The sequence below is a fragment of the Lissotriton helveticus genome, chromosome 11, assembly GCF_964261635.1.
Source record: "Lissotriton helveticus chromosome 11, aLisHel1.1, whole genome shotgun sequence".
In the NCBI taxonomy this organism is placed as follows: domain Eukaryota; kingdom Metazoa; phylum Chordata; class Amphibia; order Caudata; family Salamandridae; genus Lissotriton; species Lissotriton helveticus.
The window spans coordinates 206,879,826-206,906,146 of NC_136072.1; the positions used below are offsets into that span (position 1 = coordinate 206,879,826).

Consider the following 26,321-nt stretch of genomic DNA (forward strand, 5'->3'; position numbering starts at 1 on the left):
TGAACACAATCCATAACACATGGCAACAATACATTGGCATTTACAATGCCATTAGCTCAAACTCAAATAAATCCGAGCCCAATTGCATTTCTAATGCTTGTTTAACCTTGGAAATGAACGGCACCAGAATAAAGTTAATCAGCGTTCGTTATCCAATTTTAACTTAGAGCACTTTTTTCTCTTTCCTCTTTTGTTCTCCACAAATTTTTTCTTGCACTGCTCCTCAGTTACCAAGTAACGACCCCTTCCTTTACCGCGCACTTCCCTTCCTTGTTGAAGTGGCAACAACCTGGCTTACACACCTTGGGAAAGGTTTTCAAATGATGACAGGGCGGTAAAGGACGATAAACTGCTGGATATCTTCCCTCCGAGTGCGATACTTGGTTGTGTGCTGTTCTAATATATCATTCAACACACACTCAGTCACCTCGACACACTTCATAATAGACACATTCTGTTTGACCCACAGTTATATTTTGTTTAGCTGTATATCTAAGGGTGTCACACCACAAAAAATATACAAACACACTGGGCGATTGGTGTATCTAAGGGTGTCACACCTCAAAGAATATACAAACACACTGGACGATTGGTGTATCTAAGGGTGTCATACCACAAAGAATATACAAACACACCGGGCGATTGGTGTATCGCAGTATTGAGTAATCAATATCATTTTAGCAAGAAAACGTGGATGTGAACATGCCTATAAGTAGTGCCGGTGGAGTCTGACGATCCCTACTCAACAGAATAAGAAATGACACCTAATAAACTTACATCAGTAATCTGTAGATGGCGATCATCCCCTAGAACGAATGACATTAGAATAGACCTCAGTAGTAATAATCTGAAATAAAAACAAATCTGTAGTACTTAAAGCATGCACCCAGCAACAGTGATAGGGATTGAACGAATGTATGAGCCATATCACAGACAATAATAACTGCCCTATTTCAGAATCCACGAAGCATATAGGGCAGGCCCAAATGTCCATTCCCTAAACAATGAAACCTTCCAAGTTCCCATAAACATCATTTATATTCCCTAATGTTATTGAACCGCAAGGGAGAATAAAAGCCCTTGACCCCAAAGCATGGAGGTCAGGTCCCACACTTGACCCATATCACCTCAGGCGGAACGCGACCCAAACCAGCCTTTCTAAAAGGCTTACTAGATAGGCATTGTATGGCGGCCGAAGCCCCGGGAGAAAGGTGCAGAGGCCAGCCCGATGGATCAAAGGCATACTTGAACTATCCATGACGGGGCACGCAAGATGCGTGTGATGTCAATAGAGCTCATGGAGCAAGATAGAACTAGTTACTTACCTGTACACTATGGTTCTCCAGTATTATATTTCATAGATTCACATGCTTGTATCTTCCCCGTCGTCATGGTGGGAGTCTCCCGGTATATAATAACCATAGCAGTAGAAGAAAAAACTGCCTAGAAGCCATAGAGTAGTGAAACCACTAGGTAACCTCTCCTCCTCATTATGTGGCCCAAACTACAGCCAATCAGCAGCCAGCACCAGCCTACACCATTCCCAGCAGAGCCACCATACCTCAGATTTCCTACCGCCCAAGAGTGAGCTATGCAGGAAACCTGAGATAAAAAAGGTGGTCTGCCTAAAGGAAACGGGGAGGCGGGAGGGCGCACGTGAATCTATGAAAGATAATACTGGAGAACCATAGTGTACAGGTAAGTAACTAGTTCTTTCTCCAGTATTCAATCTTTCATAGATTCACATGCTTGTATCAGAGTAGATAGCAGTATTTGTAGTTAGAGCGTTTCTAGGCTAGACCCCTTTCTTTTCTCGGGGCTGCGTGCCATAAATTCCTTTCAGAAAAAGAACTCATTACAAATCAAAAAATACTAACAATAAAACTTTGCTATTTCAGATATTAGCACAGATGGAAAAAACCACATTATATAGAAAAAACATTTGAATAACATTCATAAACATGTACCTTATTTAAAAAGATGTCGTAGAACTGCCTGTCCCACTGCCGCATCTGTTTTCCATTCCGTGTCCAGACAGTAATGTTTCGTGAATGTATGCACATTCGACCAAGTCGCTGCTCTGCAAATGTCTGGAAGTGATACTCCTGCTAGCAATGCAGAAGACGTCGCCATCTTCCTTGTATCATGGGCCCGGACTTTCATGTCGAGAGGCCTTCCTGCTTTCTCTTGACAAAAAACAATGGCGGATGCAATCCATCTGGAGATGGAGGAACGTGATAGGGCCAGACCTTTTCTGGGCCCCGAGTAGGAGACAAACAGTTGGTTTGATTTGCGAAAGCTTTTAGTCTTTTCAATGTAGAACTTTAGGCATCTGCCAATGTCTAAAGTATGAAGAGCTTTCTCAGCCGCTGTAGAAGGATTTTTTAAATATGTAGGTAGGATCACTGGTTCGTTTAGATGAAAAGACGAAGGTATTTTAGGTACAAACTTCGGATTAGTCCTTAGCATCACCTTATCTGGCCTGAATTGTATGAAGGGATCCTGTATAGAAAAAGCTTGGATCTCGCTGACCCTTCTGGCTGATGTGAGTGCCAGCAGTAATGCAACTTTCCATGACAGAAATTGCAGTTCAGATTTGTGGATAGGCTCGAACGGAGCTTTCATAAGTTGTGACAAGACTGTTAAGTTGCCATGTGGGTGGAGGACGCTTAATTGGAGGGAACCTTCTGAATAGTCCTTTTAAAAACTCCTTGATCAGTCTGTTAGACCACAGAGATGGACATCCTGGAGATCTTCTGTATCTAGATATTGCTGCCAAGTGGACTTTAATAGACGAGTGCGCAAGCCCTGATCTGGCTAAATGCAACAAATAAGGAAGAATTTGCTCTGGAGAAGACGTCAAAGGATGTACTGCATGAGCAAGGCCCCAAATACAGAATCGCTTCCATTTAGCGGAATATGTTTTGTTGGTAGACAGCGCTGCGGAACTTTGCAAGATTTCACGACATTCCGGGGTGATATTTAATGACTGGAACTCGTGCTCAAAAGGTTCCAAGCCGACAATTTTAGAGATGTCAATTGCGGATGAAGTACTTGGCCTCTGTTCATGGAAATCAAATCCCTGGTTGATGGTAGCTGAATTCTTGGCTCCACCGACAACTGGAGAAGCTCTGTATACCAAAACTGCCTCGGCCAGGCTGGGGCTATCAGTATTATTTGGCAAGGTTCTGATCTCATTTTCCTCAATAATAAGGGAATTAGGGGAAAGGGAGGGAAGGCATAAGCAAACATCCCTGTCCATCGGAGGTGAAGAGCATTCCCTCTCGAACCCTGTTGGGGGAACCTGCTGGCATAATGTCTGCATTTCTTGTTGTCTCGAGTTGCAAACAGGTCCAGACTTGGCTTGCCCCACACATTGAAAATCCGATTCAGCTGGATTTGACATAGTTCCCATTCGTGGCAAATGTCGGATGACCTGCTTAACAGATCCGCTTTCGAGTTGTCTACTCCTGGAACATGTTCCACTTGCAGCGATATGTTTTGACACAGTAGCCATTTCCAGATTCTTTGTGCCTGAATCGACAGAGGTTTTGATCTCGTTCCACCTTGCTTGCGCAGGTAAAACATTGTCGTCGTGCTGTCCGTTCGCACTAAGACCGATGAACCTTGGATCCTGGGAAGGAATGCCTGAAGGCCCAGGAAGACAGCTTTCAATTCCAAGAGATTGATGTGAAGTTTTGTCTCCTGAGGAGACCAAAGGCCTTGAACCTCTAGGTCTTGTAGATGTGCCCCCCAACCTCGTAATGAAGCATCTGATGTCATGACGTAGCTTGGAGATTGAGTTTCGAATACCAGGCCCTTTGTTCGATTGCTCCTGATACCCCACCATGACATTGCACATTTGATCTGATGGGTTATGACCAGCTTGTCTTCGAAGGAACCCAGGGCTTGGACCCATTGTTTGTCCAGGGCTTCTTGCAACGGTCTCATCTGTAAACGGCAATTGGGAATCAATGGGATACAAGAGGACATCATTCCCAGTAATGACTTGAATATTCTGATGGAAGTGAACTTTTTTGTTGCTAGAGATGCAGTCAGATTCAAGATTTTTGTTACCCGTTCTTCTGATGGGTAAGCTTTCATTTCCTGAGTTTTCAAGATTGCTCCTAGGAATTGCAGAGTACAAGTCGGAAGAAAAAATGATTTTTCTTTGTTTATCCGAAGGCCTAATTTGTGGAAGAGATCTGTGCACATCCGAAGGGATCTCTGTGTTGCCTGAAACGATGGTCCTTTTATTAACCAGTCGTCCAGGTATGGAAACACCTGGAGACTTTGTTGCCTTAAATGCGCCGCTATTGGAGCCATGCATTTTGTGAATATTCTGGGGGCAGACTTCAGGCCGAAAGGCAAAACTCTGAACTGGTAATGGCGCCCCGCCACCATGAATCGCAGATACTTCTTGTGTTTTTTGTGTATCGGAATGTGGAAGTATGCGTCCAACAGGTCTAGAGAGACCATGTAGTCTCCCTTGCGGAGCAGTAGAAGAATTTCCTGCAAGGACAGCACACGGAAAGAAATTTTCTTTATGTATGTGTTCAGATCTCTGAGATCCAGTACCTGCCTCCATTTTGATGATTGCTTTTTCCTTATAAGGAAGAAGTGTGAATAAAACCCTGTTCCTCGCTGGTCTGATGGGACTTCCTCTATCGCTCCTTTCAGAATGAGTGATGAGATCTCTGCTTTGAGAGCTGCCATATGTTGATGAACTCTGCAGAGAGGAGGACGATCTGGAGGCCTTTGCGAAAATTCCAGGGTGTGACCCTGTGTAATGATGTCTAATACCCATCTGTCCGATGTTATGGACTGCCAATGCGGAAGAAACTGAGAGAGGTAGTGGAACTGGTCGATCTGAAGAGGAATTGGAGGCGCCTGATAAATATCACTGTCTGCGACCAGAGTCTTGTTTCCCTCTGGCGGCGGACTTTCTTCTTCCTTGTTGTTGGAAAGAAGAGTTCGAGGACCGGTATTGTTGGTTGGAGGAGTATTGGCGGTATCCCTGTTGGTTGTAAGGTTGGTACCGATTTGATTGGTAAGAGGAACGTTGCTGTTGAAAGCGTCCTCTGGATCCTCGTCCACGAAAGGACTGATAACGACCTTGCTGTAAAGATCCCAAGGATCTAGCAGTATCAGTATCTGCTTTTATCCCCTGTAACGTTTCATCAATCCGTTTACCGAAGAGGCTTTCGCCATCGAATGGCATGTCCAATATTTTAGCCTGGACCTCCGGCCGAAAGGACGTAGCCTTGAGCCATCCTTGTCTCCGTAGGGTTACCGCCCCTACCATCTGGCGGAAAGCTATAGACACTACGTCCATTGCCACGTCTATGGACTCCGACGCCGCTCTAGCTCCATCCTGCAGGATGGTAGTCGCCTCCTCTTTCTTGTCCTCCGGAAGGTGCGACAGGAATGGAGCGATGTCAGACCACATCTGTCTATTGAATCGGCTCAGAAGGGCCATCGCGTTGGTAGCCTTGATGGAAGCTGCTGCCATGACTGCAAAACGTTTACCTATGCCGTCCATCTTCTTGCCCTCCTTATCGGGGGGCACCAGACATGTTGCCATAGGGTTCTTGGAGCGCTTTTGCGCTGCTTGAGTCACAACTGAGTCCAGTCGAGGATGACCAATAAGACATGCTGGAGCCGTCTCTACAGCACGATACTTTTTGTCCAGCTTGGGTATGGATGCTGGGACTGATGCAGGATTCTTCATTAGTTTGAGCCCTTCATCCCAGATATGTTCAATAATAGGAATGGCTCTTACCGACTTCCTGGAGGACTCCTTGAAATCATAAAGGAAGCATTCGCTTTCCTTGATTGGCATATCCAGCTTAAATCTCTTTGCCGCTTTTCCCATCAAATCATGAAAGCTTGCTATGTCCTCTGGAGGAGAGCTTGATTGAGGCAAAGGTGAAGCCGGGGACGTTGGAGCAATATATTGATCCCACTCATCTCCAAGTTCCCCTTCCTCCTCTTGATCGTCCTGATCGGAATCATTTAAGTCATCACGAATTGTAATAACCTTTTGGACCTCCTTCTGAGGAGGAGGAGGCGGCGGCTGAGCCAGTGGTATTTCCTTTGCAGGTTGAGAGATTTTTCCAGCAGCCGCAGGAGCAATATCTTCAGGAAAGCGACGATAATAGCTATCAATCATGCTTCTAAGGTCTGATATTAAAGAAATAGGCACCGACATGGCCTCTTCCCGCACAGGCGTATCCACTTCCTCTTCATCATCATAGTGGTAGGCCTGGTGAAATGACTCGTATCTCATCTGGCCTTTGACCGGCCGCTCCGTAAAAGAGAAGTGTTCCTGTGCCTCCTGGTGGTCTTCCTCCTCGGAATCCTGATGTTTAATATGGAGTTGCGAAGGACTGTAAGCAACACCAAAAGAACCTTCCTCCTCGGATTCCTGACAGTCCAGAATGGTAGAGGGCAGCAAGGGTGAAATTTTGGGCGTAGAAAATTCCCCTTTTTTGCTCGTCAACGCTCCCGTCGACGGAGCAATGCTCTTTATAGAAATATATGTTGATGTTATTCTTGTTGGAGATGGCATCGCCAACGATTTTTTCATCGTCGACGGGGCCGTCGACGGGACAATCATTCGCATCGTCGGCAGGATACTCGTCGACGAAGATCTTGACGTCGACGAAGGTCTGGCACTCACCGTCGACGGAGTCGTCGACGAAGCTGTCGTCGTCGAGATTGTCGTCGTTGACGAGACGGTCGTCGTCGAGGTAGTCGACGGCCTCGTCGACGGTCTGACTGGAATTTCAGTAGATTTCGTCGACGGAAGTGACGACGGAGCCTTCTTTTCTGAGGAAGGCTTGAGAGGATTTGGAGGGAGTGAAGTAGAAGGTTCACCTTCCTTAGATTTTCCTGATTTTTGTTTCTTCACCTCACCCTTTTCCTCAGAGGACCCTCTTTTCAATTTCTTAGAGGTGTGTCCCTTGGCTTCTCCCTCAGACTCCGAGATATGAGTTTTCCTTTTCTGAAGCCATAACAAGAGGCGCGCTTCTCTATCCTTCAGTGTTTTAGCAGAGAAGGTCCGGTAATATTTGCAGTCCTTAGGAATATGCTTAGGGTACCAACAGTACAAGCATTCCTTGTGAGGATCTTCAGAATACAGTCTGGCCTTGCCACAGGAACTGCAAGCTCTGAAAAGGCTCTTCTTGGAGCTTTCAGACATATTGAAAGAAATCAAGTTTGATAATAAAGAACAGTACCTGACTTCCAACTGTGAAAGGTCAAAAGTTCAGTGAAGAGAGAATAAACTGAGCAGAGCTCAGGGAGACTCCTTCTCACACGAAGGCGGTTGGAAATCTGAGGTATGGTGGCTCTGCTGGGAATGGTGTAGGCTGGTGCTGGCTGCTGATTGGCTGTAGTTTGGGCCACATAATGAGGAGGAGAGGTTACCTAGTGGTTTCACTACTCTATGGCTTCTAGGCAGTTTTTTCTTCTACTGCTATGGTTATTATATACCGGGAGACTCCCACCATGACGACGGGGAAGATACAAGCATGTGAATCTATGAAAGATTGAATACTGGAGAAGCGTGTGACGTCAACAGAGCTAATGGAGCAAGATGCGTGTGACGTCAATAGAGCTCATGGAGCAAGATGCGTGTGACGTCAATAGAGCTCATGGAGCAAGGTGCGTGTGACGTCAATAGAGCTCATGGGCTAGGCCCGAGCTGAATCCATGGATGAATGCCGGAGCCAGACACGCAAGATGCGTGTGACGTCAATAGAGCTCATGGGCTAGGCCCGAGCTGAATCCATGGATGAATGCCGCAGCCATATTTAAATGTTCCCTGTGCGCCCAAAGCCAGATAAAAAAAATGAAATTCCCGGGTTACAGCGTCTGTTTAAACGAATCTTAATTGTAGCTCAAACTTCACATCCTAAACCAATTTCATAATACAAAAAAGTGATGCCGCGAAATATGGCAACACTCTAGCCCTATTAATGTATCCGAACCAATGAGGATCTATAAGTTGGCATAAATCTTTAAAAATAGTTTGAGATGCCCAAGCAAATTCAAAATGTATCCAATCATACCATAAACTATATAAAGTCATGTGTGTGTAAATACTCTGCAGTGTCGGCACAAACAAGCATTGTGTAATCAGGCGGGGGCTGCTTGTGCTGTCCCTGCCTCCCGTCATCAATTAGGAAAGTCACTGCTTTGTTGCGCATGCGTACGATGCAAGGCATCGCGCGCATGCAACACAAAGAGTGCGCATTAAGCCACCAATCACGACGCTAACAAGCATTGAAAATGCAATAGGACTCGGATTTACCCGACCCCTATTGCATTTTTGCAGAGAGCACCACCCGCCGCAATGCTAAAAATGCATGTTGTGCTTTTCAATGCACAACGTGACATCCACCATCCATTCCATTCCATGGAATTGCACCCCCCACCCCCGGAGTCCTTGGGGCCCCACAATGGGCGACCCTAGCAGACTCCCCTAGCAGACTCCGCATGCCTTTCTGTGGCGGCATTGCCGCCATGGAAGGCATTCCAAAAAAGCACATTGTAATATGGCTGGCGGTGTCTGAAAGACACAGCCACCATATTGCAGCCTTTTCCGCCCCGGTCGCTAGTCGGAAATGCGGCAGACGGTCTTTCCATCCGTCACGGACCCCCAGCCATAATAATATGGCGGGGGTCTTTTCTACACGGATGGCGGATCGATTGCGCCCCCCCCCCGGGCAGGCGGTGACCGCCACCGGCCCGTCGGGGGCAATCCCCCCGCCATCTTAATGGGGCCTAAAGTGTGTACAGATTTCTGAGTAGTTAAAACACCACTGAAGTGTGCACCGATTTCAACTAGTATAGTTGAGAGCAGTGAAGCTGCTCCAGGAGAAGTAAACAGCTGTGCAGTGTGCACATATCATGCAATGCTTTATGATAGTGTAATAAAAGTAATGAAGTGTGTACACAGAGTGCAGTACACAGCAGTGCAGTGTGCAAAGATTTGTCAGTACAGCAAAAAGCAGTGCAACCCATATGTTGCCTTCATGCTGAAAAAAACTGCGTGGTGGGAACGGATTACTCATAGTGTAGTAAGACAGTGTTTTCAAAATGTAGTACAATGCAATGCAGTGCTCCTAATTTCCATGGTGCAGTTAAAAGTAGTGCAGCTTGTACTGTCTCAGTGTAGTAAGATGCTGTGCAGCGTGCACAGATTATTCATATTGCATCATGATGCAGAACAACATGCACAAATTTCTTACGGTGTAGTTAGCACCAGGGCAGTGTGCATAGATTCCTCATAGTGCAGTAAGATGCAGTGCTGTGTGCACTGATCGCTCGTATTGCAATAATAAGAAGTGCAGTGTTGGCAGATTCCTCACAGTGCAGTAAGATACAGCGCAGTGCACAGAGCCCCTCTTTAACACAAATGATGCCCACAAACACCCCCAGAGCAGAAGGAAAGCCCCCCAGGGCCCCCTGATAGAAGAGCCCTGCTCAACCCCAGGGGCCCCGGATAGAAGAGCCCAGCTCAGCCCGGCTCCTGCAGAGACTCCCTCCAGGATTATTCAGTCTATTTCTACAAACACAGCAGAAGGTGCCGGCAATCTCCTACCTGAGCAGAGACCTGTGCAGACATGTCCAGGCCCTCTCCTCCTCCTGGGGGCTGACGGGAGGGGGGGATCTGGGGTCTGAGGGGGGCAGGGGCAGATCTGGGGTCTGTAGATGGAGGTAACTGCCCACCAGACAGGGCTCCTTCCTCCTCTGCAGCAGGCTGGACACATCAGGAGAAGCGGGAAGTGATGTCACCGCTGCTGGTGCTGTATCTGCCGCCACTGACCCGGAAGAGGAAACCTTTCTCCCTTTCATACAGTGTGCAAGTCCAGTGGGTTTCATCAGCAGGCGAGGAGCGCCCTCTGGTGTCCGCTGACGGAACCGCTGCCTACTGGCTTCAGCAGTGAATACATTTCACACAAACAAGCATTTATACCTATAAAGACCTGGGATTTCAGATGTCATAGACGTGAATGTTTTTAAGGGTCAGACAGTTCAAGTACAGGGCCTCACACTTGGCTGCTGTAGAAAAGTATTTATAGCTTCACTTCAGATGAGCGTCTTCGAAACACCGATGTAAAGGACTTAAGAATATTTACAGAAAGGAAGTGACAGTCTGAATTTTAATGAAAATATCTGTATTTCAATGAATATATCAGTATTTTGGTTAGTTTTGCAATTAAACTGGACAGCGTATTCATTTTTTAAAAATTATTTATTTGCAGTTTTTTCAAATCCACAGCGTGGTACGTAGGAAAGTAAACAGGAAAATACCATGGAGTTTTAAACACCAGATCAGTGACAATGCAGCATAGGTCACGTGTCAAAGCAACAATTATAGAACATAGCTGTGCAGTGTGCAAACATTTGTCAGTACAGCAAAAAGCAGTGCAACCCATATATATTGCCTTCATGCTGAAAAAAACAGCGTGGTGGGAACGGTTTACTCATAGTGTAGTAAGACACAGTGTTTTCAAAATGTAGTACAACGCAATGCAGTGCTCCTAATTCCCATGGTGCAGTTAAAAGTAGTGCAGCTTGTACGGATTTCTCAGTGTAGTAAGATGCTGTGCAGCGTGCACAGATCATTCATATTGCAGCATGATGCAGAACAACATGCACAAATTTCTTACGGTGTAGTTAGCACCAGGGCAGTGCACAGATTCCTCATCGTGCAGTAAGATGCAGTGCTGTGTGCACTGATCGCTCGTATTGCAATAAGCAGTGCAGTGTTGGAAGATTCCTCACAGTGCAGTAAGATACAGCACAGTGCACAGAGCCCCTCTTTAACACAAATGATGCCCACAAACACCCCCAGAGCAGAAGGAAAGCCCCCCAGGGCCCCCTGATAGAAGAGCCCAGCTCAGCCCCAGGGGCCCCCGGATAGAAGAGCTCAGCCCCCACCCAGGGGCCCCCGGATAGAAGAGCCCAGCTCAGCCCCAGGGCCCCCCGGATAGAAGAGCCCAGCTCAGCCCGGCTCCTGCAGAGATTCCCTCCAGGATTATTCAGTCTATTTCTACTAACACAGCAGAAGGTGCTGACAATCTCCTACCTGAGCACAGACCTGTGCAGACATGTCCAGGCCCTCTCCTCCTCCTGGGGGGCTGACAGAGGGGGGGGATCTGGGGTCTGAGGGGGGCAGGGGCAGATCTGGGGTCTGTAGATGGAGGCAACTGCCCACCAGACAGGGCTCCTTCCTCCTCTGCAGCAGGCTGGACACATCAGGAGAAGCGGGAAGTGATGTCACCGCTGCTGGTGCAGTCTCTGCCGCCACTGACCCGGAAGAGGAAACCTTTCTCCCTTTCATACAGTGTGCAAGTCCAGTGGGTTTCATCAGCAGGCGATGAGCGCCCTCTGGTGGCCGCTGACGGAACCGCTGCCTACAGGCTCCAGGGGTGAATACATTTCACACAAACAAGCATTCATACCTGTAAAGACCTGGTATTTCAGATGTCACAGACGTGAATGTTTTTAAGGGTCAGACAGTTCAAGTACAGGGCCTCACACTTAAGAGTATTTACAGAAAGGTGACAACTGGAAGTGGCAGTCTGTATTTCAATGAATATATCTGTATTTCAATGAATATATCAGTATTTTGGTTAGTTTTGCAATTAAACTGGACAGCGTATTCATTTTTTAAAATTATTTATTTGCAGTTTTTTCAAATCCACAGCGTGGTACGTAGGAAAGTAAACAAAGGAAAATACCATGGAGTTTTAAACACCAGATCAGTGACAATGCAGCATAGGTCATGTGTCAAAGCAACAATTATAGAACATAGCTGCCATGGTTTCATATTGCTATGTGTGACATTTTCATAATTTCAGTGTGATTATGAGTGACATTTGGATGACAATGAGCGACACTTTTTTCGCGAGAAGAAATCAAGCAATGAAGATGAGGGAAACATATTTAATTAAATTAAATTTGAGCAACAAAAAAATCTTTAAACTGCTGCAAAGCACCTGAAACGCATTAAGCCTCAGGCTGAGGCGCAGAGAAGTCCCAGGCATAGCCAACAGCTAGTGCGCTGTAGTGTTTATAATTTTATAAACGAGTCTTCCTCAACATTTACACAGTTGTTTTGAAGTTTTCCAAGGAATGGCTTGTTCAACTCAAGGCAGCTCAGCACGAATTAGTAAATATCCAAAATAAACGACCTGTTCTATTTTCCATCCACATGCTCCAATACTTGGTGTATTTTTGCTGCACTTTATTTCAGCTAGCATTCATGTACCACACGTATAGATCCGGGTACGAGCTGCCTCACAAACAGGGGCACTACCTTCGAGAGACACCTACCAGCCTCTTGAAAGCGCTGAATTTAATTTCCTATCATCACCCAAGTAAAGCACAATTTTGCTGTTGGCTCGCCAGGATAAAGTCAAGTGAAAACTAAGGGGGGGGGGGGGGCAGACTGGAGCAGTAGCCCGCACACCAGCATTTTGGTCGAGGCAGCCTCAGGCTCTTTGAAGCACACACTTAGAGGCGCATTATGATGGCGGGAGGATCGCCACCGCCGTGCCGCCAAATTAGGATGGCGGTGGGTACCACGGTGGACGGAAAGTCCGTCCGCCCCATTTCTGCGGGTGGCAATCATCACAATTGTCTGGCAGACGGAGCAGGGGCACTAATATGGTGGCAGTGCCTACCAGGCACCGTCCGCCATATTAGGATGTGGGAAATTAAAGACCTTCCCATGGCGGCATCGGGGATTGGGTCTAGGGGCACGTTGAGGGCCCCCCTTGTATCTGGGGGAGGTGGGGTGCACTTGGGAGTATCTATGGTACCCCCCCTACATTTCACTGCACCTGGTGCCAGGCACTGTGTCGTGCCTGCCATGTGGTGCAGGGAAATGTTAGACATGCGGAATGTGACCGCCATGGTGGCGGTCGCATCCTAATTTGCAGTGCGGGACCGCCGCAGGTCTGGCGGCCGGTCCCAAAACCGTGGGGATGGCGGGCAGACTCAGGTCAGCACGCCATCCAAATGACCCCCTTAGTCACAGCCTCGTGGAGCCAGTGGGCAATTATGTGGAAGATGATAGATCAGGTGTAGTGGCATTAGTAAACAGTGTCAAGTGAGCGTTCAGGCCAGAGGAATCATGTTAAATCAGCCGGCCTGAGAAAGGTGTTGTGCCGTGCATGTTGTGTGTGAGTGTCACTGACTGGCTGCTATGTGCAAGTTTGTGTTTGACTGCAAGTGTGTGTGTGGCACATGGAGGTCAGAAGGCAAGTCAAGCACAGGTTTGCAAATTGGTTACTGGCATCAATTGTTATTTTATGGCCCTCACTGACTCCTAGCAGGGTTAAGCAAACACTTACTTGAAATTAATTCAGTGGTGGCCAGCTCAAGAGCAGCTGCATTTCATGTGATGCCTGCCGCCTGGCTTCCCTCTCTCGGGTAGTGGACTCAACTTCACAGTCATGGGTCCCAGTGATCTGGGACAACGAACTAACCACTCCATCAACTGCAGTCAGTCCAAATGTTCTAAGTGACTCCGCCACCACCCAGGGATGTGGTGAGACCGGCTGAGAGTTGGTCAATTGCAATGCAGCGAGCCGCCGAGTTTCATTACCGCACCAGCAGCAGAGAGCACGTGTCACGGGAGGCAGCCCATGACAAGTGAAAGTAATCTGCGTTACTGCGCAGTGATTCAAACCAGTCGGTACACTGTAGCAAGCAGGCAGCTCAGAGCCCAGATCCCAAGCAGCCTTCTGAATAGCGCGGGCTGCCTGCCTGCCCCACTAACACTAGTAATATTAAAAGACCAGCCTCCACTCGGTCCACGGCGCTTGACTGGCACAGGCGTTTTATGCGGGACTTCACATTTCAGTGCGGTGATGCGGACCACCACACTGAAATGTGTTAGTCTAGCGCCTGATGCATGGTACTTGGCAGGACTGAAAGGAACAGCTTATTTCTAATTTTCTGTCAATGTGGCTTATTCCTTATATTTGATATGGTTTTATATCCTTGCACAAGACTGAAATTAAGGCACTAATTAGGTTTTGAGTTTCTGATTTAAGAGCACAACTGGCTCCTAAATTATCAAGATAGTGGCGACTTCCAGGCTTTGTTGTTTTGTTTACAGTAACCACCATCCTCTCTCAACAAAGTTTCACTGACAAACAAAGTAATTTATCTTTGAAAAAATTAATTCCTACGATAGAGATATCAAATATGAACCAGAAATTTCTCACACACTTTGCATTGTATCATAAAATGAGTGGGTGTTACTGGTCTGAAGAACAGGGGAGGGGCATTTCAATACTCTAAAATATTCTACTCCTTCACAAAGGCTCCTATATCATACTGCACTTGTCATCAATACACCATTGATTAGTGAGTGCGCCAACTCTTTGTAGCATTGTCATGCAAGCAGCCTTAAGTGCCTCGACAGCGACATTAGTTTGGACGTGCATACATCAGAGCCCTCAAGCCTCACTCATCACGAGTGACATTAACACATTTGGAGGTCGGTCTGAAGTCTCCCTCAAACCTAGCCCATTCTTCAAAACTATGGAGATTAACTAGAACTTCACACGTAACTACGCAGCACAGAGCAGACCCTCTGTCCCACATTTTGTTGGCAAAACTTCTCATATTTCACCATGAGTACTGCACACAGTTCCGTTCAATGTTACATTGAATGTCTATTTTAGTGATACTTGGTTGTCAATCTTATCACTTTGCATGTGTTCTGATCATGTCTATAAATTCAGTAAGGTATCTTCCTTTGGTTTTGTCAAAGTCAAATGTTAAGTGACACCACTCGCTGTGTCTGTTTTAAATACCTCTATTCTTTATTGATTTTTCATATACAATGAGCAGATAACAGGTATGAAAGATTATCGATTCAGCAGAGTCCAAGATACTGTGTACACTAGAACTTGTAAGAAGACATTGATAACAGGAAAAACAATAAATGAAATAACCCCTCTAGATAGAGGTGATGTGGCTCAGAAGATCCCGCAGATGATCAGGGAAGGAGGATGAGGGGGAACACGAGGGGAAAGGACATGGGAACAGGAAAATAATATGTCAGGGTGCCGGGCCCCATGGTCGCCCCCCAAAAAGACAACTCCCACTACGAAGGCGATAGACAGCTAACTCTTCCAATGGTGGGTTAAATACTGGAATATTTACATTTTGTGAAGCAAGGTCAGACGGGCCATGAATTGTGGTGACACCCCTAGGTTGATGATTAAGGTATCCAAAATGGAGCCCCAGTAGCACAAAGTACTGTACAGTCCGCAGGAAATGCAAAATGTCACAGGCCGTGCACTACACCTTCAGCACCTCCAGCACTTGGAATCCTCCACCATATGTGCTTTATAGATCCACTCTGGAATCCAGTGCCAGTGGTGTAGGAACTTGAAATAACTGAATTTCAACCTGACCTCCTGGAGGAAACTTCCATGGTCTTTCCAAAGTTCATGCCCGTCCTGCTCAGACAGTGAGAGGCACAGCCTCTGCTCCAACAAACAGCATCAATTGTGGGCAGTGGTGCTCGAAAAAAGGCTGTCCACAGCTGTAACATACAATCCCACCATGGTGTCCCTATTTCCTTTCCACATCAGGATATAATGCAACATTGGGGCAGTCTTAAGATCATAGGGGGGAGCACCCAGCATGTGTCGCAGGCTATGCAGGAGCTGTCGGTACTGTCAGTGATGCGATTGTGGCAGCCCATAATCACGCATGAGAGCAGCAAAGGGGGCCAACTCAGCGTCCCCTACTATATCGTCAACAGAGCGTATCCCTCTGGTCTTCCACTGTGTAATCAGAGTTTAGATCATACTTTGTTCCAAGCAGCTCCTTGAGAAGAGCAGGGATCAGCAATGCGTTATACGTCTGAGCCAGGTGAGGCGGAAGGTCAGTCAACCACCACTGTTATGCCTCACAGTAGCAGCCAAATCGTTCATCGCATTACCTCTCAAGGACATTCCTGCCCTCTCACAGCACCTGTGGATAGGAGATGGACCAAATATTTTCCTCCAAGTTAGGGGAGAGGAGTTGGCCTAATGTCTAGGGCGGTCGACCTCGAACCTAGGGAAATGGGTTCGAGTCAAGGCAATGACGCTGAACATCCTGTGATTCTGGGTAAATCACTTAATCTCCCCGTGCCTAACAAAAATGAATGTGTCCTAATGTAATGCAACTGGTGCTATGTAATTCGCTCTGATACCCTATTCGGGTCAAGTTCGCACTATATAAAACTCCATTAAAAAAAAAAGTACTGGCTCAGATATTGGTACCATCTGTGCTTGTCTTCAGGGGCTTTATTATTATTATTATTATTTTGAATTTGTATATCAGCTCACAGCTACCCAAGAGGGTTTCCCGGTGCTGTACAAGAACAGCAGAGAAGTAGAGCAGTCTATTGGCTGAAAAGCCATGTTTTCAAGGATCTGCGAAATGAAAGAAGATTAGGTTGCAGACGGAGGGGCCATGGCAGGGTGTTCCATAGGATGGGGCCCAAGTAGGCAAAAGAGCGCCCACCCATGCGAGAAAGTTAGATTTTTGGGATTCGAAATCTTTCTTGGGTAGAGGATCAAAGACTACGGGAGGGAACATAAGGGCAAACTAAAAGTTGCAAATAGCTGGGCGACTGAGTGCTTAATGTGGAACATGTAGGTTAGGGCCTTGAATTTGACCCGCTTTTCCACAGGCAGCCAGTGGAGGTCAACCAGCAGTCCGGCTGTGGGAGTAAATTTGGGAGAGCGGCAGAGTAGTCTAGCTGCGGAGTTTTGAACTTGCTGTAGTTTTCGTATTACCTCTTTGTTAACGCCCAGGTAGAGTATGTTCCCATAGTACAGCCCAGAGGTGACAAGGGCCTGGACTACGGTACGCTGGGCGTGAGATGGGAGCATCCACACAATCCTACTCAACCATTTCAAGATGGTTAAACATATGGCAGCAACCTTGGTGGCTTGCTGTCGCATGGAGAGAGAGTCATCCACAATGAAGCCCAGGTTACGTACATGGGTGGACGGCTGAGGGAGTGGACCCATCTCAGGTGGCCAATGTTGGGGGCCCCAGAGGTCTCGATCTTTACCCAGGAGCAGGACCTCAGTCTTATCGCCATTGAGCTTTAAAAAATTGGCATTCATCCAGGTCACAACTTTACAGAGGCCGGATCTAAGAGCAGAGGGCTGGGTGGTGTTACCTGCTGAAAGAGAGAAGAGAAGCTGGGTATCGTCTGCGTAGGAAAAAAGCGACAGACCGGACTCCTCTACCATAGCCGCCAGCGGTTTAACATAAATGTTAAATAGTAGAGGGCTGAGAATCAAACCCTGGGAGACTCCGTGAGAAGAGGGACGAGGCTTTGATTTTGATGTGGTGGAAAAGACCTGGAATGTGCTGCCAGTGAGAAAAGAGCTAAGCCAGTTTAAGGCTGCCCCGGTGATACCCGACGATTGAAGGGCCTTAATGAGTACGGTATGAGAAACCGTATCAAAGGCCGCACTAAGGTCAAGTAGTATCAAGGCCATGGTTTCTCCTGCGTCAATCTTATGACGCAGCATTTCTGTCACTCCAAGGAGAGTAGACTCTGTAGAATAGCCAGACCGGAAACCGGACTGGGAAGGGTGTAGGAGCCCATTTGTTTCAATGAACTTAGATAAATGTTCTTTGATATGTCTCTCCAGGATCTTAGAGAGAGAAGGCAGAAGTGTAATAGGTCAGAAATTGGAAGGAAGAGAGGGGTCTGCATTAGCCTTTTTTAATAATGGGATGGCCATAGCATGTTTCCAGTCAGGGGAAACAGTTGAGTTCATAAGAGATGAGTTGAGCAACTGAAGAATATGGTCAAGAGAAGGTGATTCAATTTGTCGCAAAACTGTAATAGGCAATAGATCACAAGGAGAGACAGATTTGATTTTGCTGAGATGTTGAATGAAAGATTTCATGTCCAGAAGTGGCCAGGAGTCAAGATGAATAGTTGTCTGTGTTGAAACAGAGCGATTATCGGGCGCTTAGGAAGAGCAGATAGCGGACTCCGCAAAGGAAGGGACAGGGGGGGGGGGGGTGGCAGTGCTAGCCAGGGCCGAATATAGTGTCTACTTTTTTTTTTTAGAAAGAATTGAGCAAGCTCTTCGCATTGTGTGGTATTGAGAATAGGAGGTGGTGGCAGGGTGGTAGCGCCCGATAGATCCTTGACAAGGTTGAATAGGGTTTTAGCACAATTATTCGCCTGCGTAATAGACAAGGAGACATAGTTAGCGCGTGCAGCCCTGCAGTGGGAATGGTAAGAACGCTTAATGGTAAGATAAGCAAATGTAGCTTCAGATGAATACGTTTTTCGCCATCGATGTTCAGAATTTTTACATTTAGTTTTCTCCCTTTTTAGTTCATCATTGAACCAGGGGGCGGGGGGACGGTGATTATTTAGCTTCTTGGTCGAAGGTGGGAGGCAGATATCAAGGGTAGTCTATATCCAGTTGCGGAACGCTAACAAATCCAAAGTAAGATTATATAGGGTTTAGGGACATTATTAGACAGCAATAAATTAAACTTAGTCATGTCCAGGTTTTTCCAATTCCTAAAGGGTATAGCCATGGAGCTGCTATTTGTGGGTGCAAGGTGGGGGGCAACTGCATTAAAGCCCACTAAAAAGTGATCAGTCCAACTAAGTGGAATGGACGCTGGGTAATGTAAAGAAGGCAAATTGGAGAGAATAGGGTCAAGGAGATGGCCAGCTTTGTGTGTAGTAAAATGTTCAAAGCTGCTAGATCGGAAACCAAGGTATTACCAGTAGTGCAATTGGGATCCTCTAGATGGAGGTGGAGATCACCAATGATTGTGAAATTAGCTGAGTGTAACAGAAGCGGGGCGACAAAGTCAGGGAAATTAGAAGCCCATGAACCAGCAGGGCTTGGAGGGCGATACACTAGTAGCCCAGACAGGGTGAACTGTGGTGTCAGAGTTAGTTTAAACGTTGCAGCTTCACGAACAGGCATTGATAGTTCATCAAATTTGCAGCACAGATTTTTTTTTAAATAATAGCAATTCCTCCGCCCACCCGGTCTCCTCTATCTTTTCTTACAATCACATAGTTCGGGGGCAGGGCTCTGGCCACATCAGGTCCCGAATAACTGTTAAGCCATGTCTCCGTTAAGAAGATGGCATCGGGTTGGAGATCCACCAAGAGATCAAATATGTCTGCCTGATGTTTGGGGAGGGATCGAGAATTAATGCTAAAAAAAAAGAATAATATTTGGGGGAGCTGGCTTACATTTCTTGGCTAATTGGGTAGGCATGTAGGCAGAAGTGCTGGGTGTAGTGGTGTGACTGAAGTCAGTGGGGGGGGTTTAAGAAGAAAGTTACAGCCTGGACAGACTGAGGTGTTGGTGTTAGCATCCCAACAGACGCACATTGATCGGGGGTAAGTGCGAAGGTTGAGTAGCTGAGTGGAGGAAAACTTGATTTTGGTGTTGTTTTGAGGTTACCAGGGGCAGGGATTTGGGCCCCAAGTCCCGGCCTGATGCAGACGGGCGCAGACGGGCTTGCCTTTGGCGCGCCACCAGCGCACCCGCTACGCGCGTCCGCTACGCGCTAGTTCCATGGGCTGTTTTTAAAGAGCCCGCCAGGGCAGGGGACGCAAGCACTAGAGCGTCCCTTGCCTAAGATGACGGCAGAAAATGGCACAACCCGGAAGTGGGTAAAAAATTAGCACGCAAAGTTTCCCCTTGGCATCCCCCCACTCAAACAGTCAGCTCTTGACTGCGGTGGACCGGGGGGGCAGAGGAAAAAGTGCACAATGCCACACCAGTATGAGGCAGCAAAAAACAATTTGAAAGTCCCACAAGTACACACAGGTAAAATATAAAAATTTCAAAGGCAATATTTCCCACAGTTTTTTAAAAGGTAACACATCACGGAGGCATTAAAAATTAAAAGTGTGCAGAGTGCAAAATGGTAGTCAGCAACAGAAGCAACTCGCAATTCTAACTGTTCAAGTTATACCATGCTGTATGCATACGCCAATGGGCCTGAGGGGTCTGCAACCGTCGAAGTTTATGGTCGAGTTCTAGAAGATCATGATCAGAGGTACTGTTTGGGAGGATCAAGGCGTAAACGTTTACAATGGACGCAGGAGGTGAAAGTATAGTATGCGTCCCTCAGGTGCGCCAACCACCATGGATCCATCAAGGCATGATCATCAATAATGTCAGAGAGGATGAACCGGTCTCGGGGCTGCCTAGTCGTATGGTTTCTGGACTTGTCAAGGTGCCATATTCCAGCACCCCCTCATGAATACCCCGGCTGTCCAAAGGAGAGCAGGAGTTTGGTCAGCCGCCGGGGTATAGATAGAGCCCAAACACAAAGACTCATTGAACATCTGAACCTTGGCAAAAATATATCTGCCCTGAGTGGTCCCGCCATGTCCACAGTGTGCAAACCTCCAGGGATTTGTGAAATAAGATGTCCAACCCACTCTCCCCATGTTCCAAAGGAGTAGATGGGTGTGTAAGGGTAGTCTGGATCCTGCTGGCATGTAGTTCCGTACTCATTCAATCCCTTCTGAGATTATCATGTTCAATAGGTGACAGGTGTGTTTCCTGGAGCAATGCTTCATCAAGGAGGTGTATCTTCTGAAATGAGAGGATTTTCTGCCTCTTGATAAAATTGGTCAGGGGACATTCCTATTCCAACTCTAATGCTAACCCTATGAAGCACCCTACAACTTTAGGGCTATTCACTCCATGAACAACCTGCTAGACAAAATGGCCCCGTTGCAACTGAAAAGAACATCCGCAAAAGACTCGAAACCATGGTATGATGGGAGACTGAATGTTGACAGACGCTCGCTTAGAGTAATTGAACGACGCTGGAGAGCTACACCCTCAGTCGACCTCCTCAAACTTCTAAGAGCTTCCAGAAACGCTTATTTTAGAAAGATCAGAAAATCCAAAACCGATTTCTTCAGGTCTCAACTAGACCCAGCCAAGAACCGCCCCAAAAAGCTATTCGATCTTATCAAAGCCCAAACTAAGAGCCTACCTAATGTCCTCAACGCCAGCCCACTCTATCTTCCCAACTGCGATGAATTTGCCTCCTTCTTCGCCTCTAAGACAGAATCCATTAAATCAGATCTACTCAAGGACCTAATATCCATCTCAGACTTGAAAAAGAGCCCATCACTGCCCCTGGCTGGTGCTCTTGCGAATAACCTCCCATTATTTAAACTAAAAAACAATGCAACTTGGTCCCACTTCAACACTTACTGTGAAGACACCATAAAGACGCTAAACGCGCTGAAACCCTCCAATCACGTCACTGACCCGCTCCCTGCGAACTACCTAAAAAACTTCATTCCTCTCTTACTACCCCTCTGGACCAAGATCATTAACACATCCCTCCTTCAAGGATCCATTCCAGACATCCTAAAACTGGGCAGGTCTCGCCTATCCTTAAGAAAACTACAGCGGACCCCTCGGACCCTAATAAATATTGTCCGATCTCTAATATCCCTATGTTAGCCAAACTCCTGGAAAAATGCATTAATATACATCTGAACAATCACATTGATCGATTCAACTTGTTGAACCAATTTCAATCAGGCTTCAGATCACAGCACCGAATCGGCCATGACACATTAGACGACGCTCTAAAAATCCTCGACCAAAATGAAGCCAGTCTACTAATCCTACTCAACCTGTCATCAGCTTTTGACACCGTCAAATACGACAACCTGCTTGATCTCCTGAAACACAGAATGGGAATGTCTGGAAATGTATTTAACTGGTTCGCCTCCTTCCTCCAAAATAGATCCCAAAGGTTCATGGTCAACCAATCCCTGTCCATCCCCAAGCCGGTCACACTGGGAGTTCCAGAAGGCTCCTCCCTCCCTCCCACCCTGTTCAACCTGTTCATGGAACCTCTTACTGATCTTCTCAGCCTCACCAAGATACACGTCCACATGTATGCAGACAACACACAAATATACATCAAGATACACTCACTGGAGGACATCAAACCGCTCAACACCACCCTACAAAAAACCCAAACTTGGCTGGCCGAAAACCATCTACAACTTAACTCCCTCAAAACGGAATTCCTTTTAATCGCTCCCCCCAACAAAACTCACAGTATCATGGATTGGATGAAGCACCTAACAGCTCTAAATGGACAACCGCTCATAGTCGACTCAGCGAAATCTCTAGGGGTAACGCTGGACAATAACTTAAAGATGCAGAAACACATTAGGGCCTCAACAAAAGGCAATTTCCATCTAAAGACCCTTTGAAAACTGAAACCCTTTCTGCCCGCATACGACTTCAAACAAGCAGTTCAAGCCCTAGTAATCCCCTGCGTGGAATATGGAGCAGTAACCTTATGCGGCCTCCCAAGGTCATCAAAAGCCCCGCTAAGAGCCACGATCAACTCAGCTGCGCGACTCATCACTGCTTCTAAGAGAAACGCTCACATTTCCCTAGACCTGAGAGCCCTCAACTGGCTACCGTTTGAAGCCAGAATTCATCTAAAAATCGCTTGCATGGCGCACAAGGCCCTCTACCACAACGCCCCACCATACCTAGCTCAGAAACTGGTGCTCCCTGCGGGCAGCAGAGCCTCCAGGAGTGCCAAGACTCTTCTCCTACAACCTCAATGATTTGCCAAGAAAAAACTTATATCCGGTCCTTTTCTGGTATGGCTCCGAGGATATGGAATGCTTTGCCCAGTGAAACAAGAATGAACCCTTCCACTGCCTCCTTCAAAAGAGAAGTGAAAGCTATCCTCATGGCTAAATTCATGTGAACTCTATGACTATTTACTGTATTTTTGCCTGTATATATGACTGTATCTTTTATTGGTTGTGTCTTTGTATACTATATCTTGCCTTCTATTGATGACCTGTAAAGCGCTCTGATACTCGCAAGAGTCTGGTTCGTGCTATATAAAACCTTCAAAATAAAAACAAAATAAATAAATACTTACACAAAGCGGGACTGTAATTCAAGTCAGAGTTTCAAACCCACTACTTCCTGAAGTAAGCCTAAAGGAGGTTCTGGCAGTGCCATACCAAAAGTGCCAGTGGGAACCAAGTTACGTGACGTTTGAGTGGTTTCCTAGGGTCAGCTCAACTGCAGCTGTTTAAGGAAAATGACTCCTCCCCCTTCAAGAGTTTGACACCAGCCGCTGTACTAGTGGCATATGTACTGTCAGTAAATTATTTTCAGAGGGCCATCGGTCATAAGCATTCAACGCCCATGATCTTCCAGAAGAAGGTTTGTCTGTCCCTTGTGAGCACTCAGCATTTCTGGACAAGAACCAGTGAAGTTTCTGCCCCCACAGGGGATCAAACTAGTCCTCGTGGATCTCTAGGACCACCAGCTCTGGGCCTGCGATCAGGGTCGATCAGCAGCCCTGGTTTTGTTGCATTTTCCTGAAGTGTTCACCCCATGTCTGCACCAGGTGTTGGTAAAGAGGGTTGTAATAAGTTGGAACTGACAGAGGGACTGTCTGTTGTTCACTTACCAGGCTCCTACATGGCCTGCTGGAGAGGGTCTAGAATAGGGTGGGTTTGCAGGTATGATGAGGTATGGCTGACCTTGGCCATGGAGCGGTGCTGTTAGCAGATAAATGTACACACTCTTGCTAGTAGTACTAACAGTGTCACACAGGGCTTGGCATCACCATCACCATTCCTTTGTAAAGTGTACATGTTTCTATTACCTTTCATGTTTTACATCTCAAACCTTGATTTCCAAACCTGTGCTGAATATACCCAGCCGGCAGCCCATCTGGACGTGGGAGGATAGGCCTGATCCAGTCCCTTATTGTGATCAATGAGGATGATTAAGTGGTGATGAACAGGTTTGACATTGAAATCCATTGGCTTCGAGTCTCTGTGCCCTCCCCTTTAAGATTTCACTAACCAACAGTGTTACATCAGACCCCTCACACCTCTCCGATGAGGAACACCCTAGACCGGTGGTCTAAAAACCTTTTAATGCCACGCCCCCAACCCCACAGCGATCGTCGGGCACCCCTCAGAATTTTTCACAATTATTCTATTCAATTGACAATGTTTAAATATGTCTAGACTTATTTAAACATTGCAGTTAAGTACTGTTTTAAGCATGCAATCAAATACATGATTGCCAAACATACTATTCTGGTCAGGCAGGCTTTAATATAGCCTTATGGCCCGCTGCCGAGGGCCTACGTCTCGGGACTATAACGGTGTCAGGGCCTTTAACAAGCGGTATATCCCAAGGCAGAAGGGCTATAAGGCTATTGGAACATTCCACCCACTAAGGGTAGAATGTATTAAATTAACAAGATAAAAACATGAAGACAAACATTGGAATGTTGGAGCTACGGACTTATACCAGCCATTACAAGCCCAGAGCTGCTTCAATGGAGATCCCAACATTCCAATGTTCTGATAATGTAGTGTAGTTCCTATATTCCCAATAGGCTCTGCGCATTGGAATACTATATACTGTAGGTTAGACGTAGGACTGAGGTCTACTAGGTCTCTACCGAATATATTAAACTTAATTGCGAGTGCCAGCTAGCTCAGAGGTCACTAGAAACTTTCTTGAATTCACAAGAAGGGATTAGTTTCTGACAACCATATAAACATGACAACTTTGTTTCCCATGAAATAAGAAATCAATCTCTAGAGTCGCGGAAACAATAGATAACTATTTCACTCAGTCAATCGTGCATGCTTCGTTTCACCAGAGGTGCTGAGAAAATAGAGAGACGGGCATTTTCAATAAAAAGTATTTATTGAACAGTCTTCTTTCTCATGCATAAGAAATGAACTGCTCCAATAGCAATACTGGTTATAAAGTACAAGGCATATAATACGAACAGTATTATAAAGTAGTACTGTAAAAGCATGGTATGGTTTCTATGCCATAAATTGACTATGCACGGCACCAAGAAAGCCTCCTGGTTCACCGACGAACTCAAGAGCTCCAAGAAGAACTGCCGGGCCCTCGAGAAAGCATGGCGCAGAGACCCTACTACAGACAACATGACCACCCTCAAGCTCGCAACTCGTGAACACCGACTGATCCACACCACCAAGAAAACCGCATTCAAGGAACGACTGGACAACAACGCCCACAACAGCAAGGAACTCTTCAACATCGTCAAAGAGCTCTCCAACCCCAGCGCCGGAAACAACAACATCACCCCATCGCAAGACCTCTGCAACTCGCTCGCCTCGTTCTTTCACAGCAAGATAGCAGACATACACAACAGCTTCAGCACACAGCCGACGCACCCTACGACTGCACCAACGCTCCCCACCACCACCCTCCGCGCCTGGACCCCGATCAACACCGAAGACACCATCCGCACGATGAACTCCATTTACTCCGGATCACCAACCGACCCCTGCCCGCACCACGTCTTCAACAAGGCAGACTGTCATCGCACCACATCTACGGGACATCATCAACACCTCCTTCAACACCGCCACCTTCCCAGAGAGCTGGAAGCACGCCGAACTCAGCGCCCTACTGAAGAAACCATCAGCGGATCCGACCGACCTAAAAAAACTACCGCCCCCATCTCGCTCCTTCCTTTTCCTGCCAAAGTCATCGAGAAGACCGTCAGACAGCTGGCCACCTTCCTCGAGATGAATGGATCCCTCGACCACTCGCAGTCCGGCTTCTGGGCCAACCACAGCACCGAGACCGCCCTCATCGCAGCCACCGACGACATCCGAACCCTGCTCGACAACGGGGAAACAGCGGCCCTCATCCTCCTGGACCTCTCCGCGGCGTTCGACACGGTCTGCCACCGCACCCTTGTGCAGCGCCTCAACAACATCGGAATCCAGGAGAAGGCTCTGGATTGGATCATCTCCTTCCTCACCGGAAGAACACAGAGAGTCCACCTCCCCCCGTTCAGATCAGAAGCCACCAAAGTCATCTGCGGCGTACCACAAGGATCATCACTCAGCCCCACGCTGTTCAACATCTACATGAGCCCCCTTGCGGCCATCGCACGCCAACACAACCTCAACATCATCTCCTACGCCGACGACACCCAGCTGATCCTCTCCCTCACCAACGACCCCGCCACCGCAAGGACCAACCTACACGAAGGGATGAAAGACGTAGCCGAGTGGATGATGAACAGCCGCCTGAAACTGAACTCAGATAAGACGGAAGTCCTCATCCTGGGATCATCGCCCTCCGCCTGGGACGACTCCTGGTGGCCCCCTGCCCTGGGCAGCGCACCCAAACCGACAGACCACGCACGCAACCTGGGCTTCATCCTGGACTCCTCCCTCTCCA

At 47.1% G+C, this 26,321-nt stretch overlaps 1 protein-coding gene across 9 annotated transcripts in view; it reads right to left on the reverse strand.

The window, feature by feature from the left end:
- Window positions 1-26,321, reverse strand: part of LOC144792353 (uncharacterized) — a 250,193-nt gene that overhangs the window by 193,787 nt on the left and 30,085 nt on the right. For 4 of the 9 annotated variants that reach the window (XR_013602542.1, XM_078667328.1, XM_078667324.1 and 1 more), the window contains exon 1: window positions 9,611-9,767. The exons of 4 other annotated variants lie outside the window; for them this stretch is intronic. The gene's annotated coding sequence lies outside the window, so the exon portion shown is untranslated. Of the gene's footprint in view, window positions 1-9,610; window positions 9,768-11,101; window positions 11,216-26,321 lie in introns of those variants that run through there. One more of the 9 variants, XM_078667329.1, reaches the window with a different exon arrangement.